Source organism: Eumetopias jubatus, unplaced genomic scaffold (assembly GCF_037043125.1).
Source record: "Eumetopias jubatus isolate StellerSeaLion01/CBP00866 unplaced genomic scaffold, mEumJub1_p1.0 scaffold_7, whole genome shotgun sequence".
Taxonomy (NCBI): domain Eukaryota; kingdom Metazoa; phylum Chordata; class Mammalia; order Carnivora; family Otariidae; genus Eumetopias; species Eumetopias jubatus.
The window spans coordinates 72,948,645-72,952,825 of NW_028274813.1; the positions used below are offsets into that span (position 1 = coordinate 72,948,645).

The 4,181-nt window shown below is 38.9% G+C and overlaps 1 pseudogene; it reads right to left on the minus strand.

The window, feature by feature from the left end:
* Positions 1–545: 545 nt before the first annotated feature.
* LOC148163919 (vesicle-associated membrane protein 3 pseudogene) lies at positions 546–854 on the minus strand (annotated as a pseudogene).
* Positions 855–4,181: the final 3,327 nt, after the last annotated feature.

Below are 4,181 nucleotides of genomic sequence, written 5' to 3' on the forward strand. Positions count from 1 at the left end.
ATGCAGGAGCCAGCGGGTTACATGGGACTGGGCATGAGGCAAGGAGGGAGCACCAAGGTTTCAGAGTCAGACCTGACCAGAGCCTCTGAGTGGAGGGGTGGGCTCACGGCCCACCCCACACTGACCCCACTGCTTCTTTCTCACAGCTGGGCATCCTGCAGGGCATATCTTCAACACTGCAGCATCTCAGTGAAGCCAGGGGAACAGATATTAAAAGGAGCCCGTGTCCAGGTGCCCCTCAACTCTTGTTGCTCAGACAACATTCTTCGAGGTGACAAACACTCAGGAAGTTAAGAGACCCTCTTCGTCAGCCGCATGGCAATCTGTGAAGGCACTGGGCCAGGTGTGGGCCAGGCAGCTGCATTTCAAGTTTGGAGTGCTTATGACATTACAAAGGCACGTTGCCTAGAAATTAAACTTTACGGTAACAAACAGAAAATAATCAGTTTAGACAGAACAGTAGGCGAGCTCAAGAATACAGCAGGTTCTATGTCAAACATCTTGAGGAGCTTTCTTGAACAGCAGGCTGGGGCTGCACTGGTTCTTCACGGGGAAACATTCCACATGATGATGATGATGATGACCACAACAACAATCCCTATCACCCATATCTTGCAATTCTTCCACCAATATTTTCTCTTCGACTTGGCAGAACTTGTTTCAAATTGGGACACTCCGGCTTGCAGCGGGACTGCGCGACAGTCTAACTCCGAGAGCTTCTGATCTCTTTCCAACACCTTATCCACACTGACTCTTATGATGTCCACCACCTCATCTACTTGATTTTGTGTCAGCTGAAGGCTTCGGTTGCTGCCAGAGGCAGCACTTGAACCTGCAGGTGCACTTATAGACATTTTGGTAGCAGCGGGCGACGGTCAGCAGAGCAACGCAGCCGGACCAAAGGCCAGAAGCTGGGCCAACAAATGGCCTTTAATTGATATAACATATTTACTTGTTCCTAAACTATTAGCAATTGCAAGAAATACTATTTTTTAATAAAAGCTTTCAGAAGAATTCACACTATTTGTCAAACATTATAATAGCCAAATATTCCTGATTTTTAGAATAATTAAAAAGTGAAAAATAGGAATTATAGACAGAAAAAACATCATACATGGAGTCATCGAATCCCTATAGAATGATCTGAGATTCTTATGTTCTCAAGATTTTGTTGACTCCCACATCAGGTGACTAGTGTATGTGAATTAGGCAACAAATATTAATGCTATCCTCTTAACAGGTTTAGCCTAAAGGATGCTATCTATTGCCAACCGTCACATTTTGTTGCCAAACATTAATCAAATAATTTTTCCCACAAGGTAAGAAATCAGGATTATCAAGAAAAGTTCTGGAGAGGGATGCATCTTCTGTAAAGCCCTATAAACGTTTACTCTAGACACATTAGGAAGCTGAGCTCAGCTGTTTCCTGCAGCGACTGCCCACACATTCAGGTCAAGGAACATCATGAGTCCAAAGCCAACATGGGAAAGGTTTCCCAGATGCAGAATGAAGTAAGAAATTCAGGCCTGGATACTGTTTTGGTTCATACCACCTTCCAAATCACATTGTCAGAACCTGCTTCAAAATTATGTTAGAGGGGAATTTTGGACAAGCCCCTATGAACTTCTATTCAGGTATGCAGGGATAATGTGAAATAAGTTGGAATAATGCTGGTTGAAAATAAACAGATTAGCACATGGATGAAAAAAGTTATTATGTATAACTTAAAAAAACAGTTTCAGGCCAATGAAAGCCTACAGGAGAAATATTTTGCACGTTGCATCAGACAAGAAGAATTGCATGTCACTGAGGGAAAATACTGCATAGAAATCTGGATATTTAATGGCTTTATTAATACATAATTTACATAATAATAAACTGCACAAAATTAATCAATTATTTTTAAGATTATTTATTTATTTGAGAGAGCGAGAGATAAGGAGAAAGAGCATAAGCTGGGAGGAGAGGGAGAAGCAGGTCCCCTGATGAGCTGGGAGCCCAACTCAGGTCTCGATCCCAGGACCCTGAGCCGAAGGCAGACACTTAACTGACTGAGATACCCGGGCGCCCCAAAGTAAACAATTCTATAAGATTTGATGTATATATGTATTTGTGAAGACATCACCACAATGGAGATAACAAACATATGCATCACCCCAAAAGTTTCCTCACATCTTTTTGTAATCCTTCTCTAACCCTCACCACCCCCATTTCCAGAGAACCCTTCTGTCATGAATCAGTTTGTATATTTTATACTTTTGTAAAAATGGAGTCATATGTACTCTTTTGTCTGGCTTCTTCTAGCATAATTATTTTCAGAACCTTCCATAGTCATAATTATCAAAACTTTCTTTTTGTTGCTGTGTAGTATACCATCATGTGTGTATAAAACAATGTGTTTATTCACCTGTTGCTGACCAAATGATTAGTCCCAGTGAGGGACTAATAAAGCTGCTATGAGCATTTGTGTATGTTTTATAGACATATGCTTTCATTTCTCTTGGATCAATTTCTGTGAATACAATGGCTGGATCATATGGTAGGTGTACATTTGACTTTCTTAAAACAATTTGTTCTAGTAGCTGTTTTGTAGATTCCCTCGAGTTTTCTGCGCAGGCAATTATGCTGGCTGTTAATAAAGATAAATTCGCTTCTTCCTCTCCAAACTGTATGGCTTTTGTTCCTTCTACATGCCATATTGCATTGGCTGGAACCTCTACTTCAATATTAAATAATAAGTGGTGAGAGCCAAAACTCTTCCCCTATTTCCCAAACTAAGGAGAAAGCATTTAAGCTTTTATCATCAAGCATGACATTTGATGGAAGTTTTCAGTTGAGCCCTTTTTTCACTGAGGAAATTCCCTTCAATTCCTTATTCGCTAGGAGTTTCTCTCGGGAATGGATCTGGATTTTGTCAAATGCTTTTTCTGTACCTATTGAGATACCCTCATAAATTGCTCATCTGCTATTTGTCAATCACTTCGGATATATTACTGAAAAACTGTCACAACAAAATATTAAAGAAGATATCACTCTCCAAATTTACAAATAATAAAGCAAGCTCAAAAATATCAAGAACTTGTTGGCAGAGCTAATACTTTTGAACACAGAGATGGATGATAGCAAAAACCTGTTCCCTGTTTTTGCCACTATTGTTGTTGACAGAAAAATTGAGAGAGAGATTGGAAAGAAAGATTGGACTTCTTCCCAAACCTTTGAAATATTTTAAGACACTCTTTAACAGGTTCTTTATTATACAAATGGAACTAATAAAGAGATTCAAAAAAGTGCAGGTTTTGCCCCTTTACCAAAGTTGGAAAGAAAATATAATAGATACCCAAACTGCTATTCAGGAGCTGACCACTGGGGAGCGGCTTCACCATTCCATTCAGGCCAGTTATTAACAACTGATTTATGCAATGCAAAGTAGCAAAAGTGGCAAACTCTTCTAGGATTTTGTGATTCACCAATATTGGAGCTCCATTCATGACTAGTGGTCACTCTGTTCCTTGAAACTTGCTTGTGATAACCCAGTCTGGAGCATAGTTGTTCCAGTTAACAAGTATAAATATTTCTCAAAAATTTAGAAATAGAATTGCCTTATGACCCAGCAATCCACTTGTGGTATATACTCAAAAATGGGAAGAATTTGTCTCTATACCCATAATATTGAGATGTTTATGAGTTCCTGTTTCTACCAAAAGGTGGAAAGAACCCAAAAGTCCATCAACAGATAGGAATGGATAAACAAAATGGGATGTGACATACACTGGAATACTATTCAGCTTTGAAAAGCAAAGAAATTCTGTCACATGTTGCAACAAGGAAGAACCCCGAGGACATTATGTCAAATGAAATGTCACAAAATGACCAATACTGTATAATTGACTTCTACAACGTATCTAAAGTAGTTAAACTTGTGGAAAGAGGAAGCATAATGGAACTTCCCAAGGACTGGAGGGATGAAGTAATGGAGAATTATTGTTTAATGAGTACAAATATTTAGTTTTTCAAGATGAAAAGAATTCTAGAAATCGATGGTGTTACTGTTTGAACAACAATGTAAATGTATTTAATATCATGGAACTGTACACACAAAAAATGTTAAAATGGTAAAAATGAATGTGAAAATGGTAAAATTTTATAATAAAAAACAATTTGAGGAGGGGCACCAGGGTGGC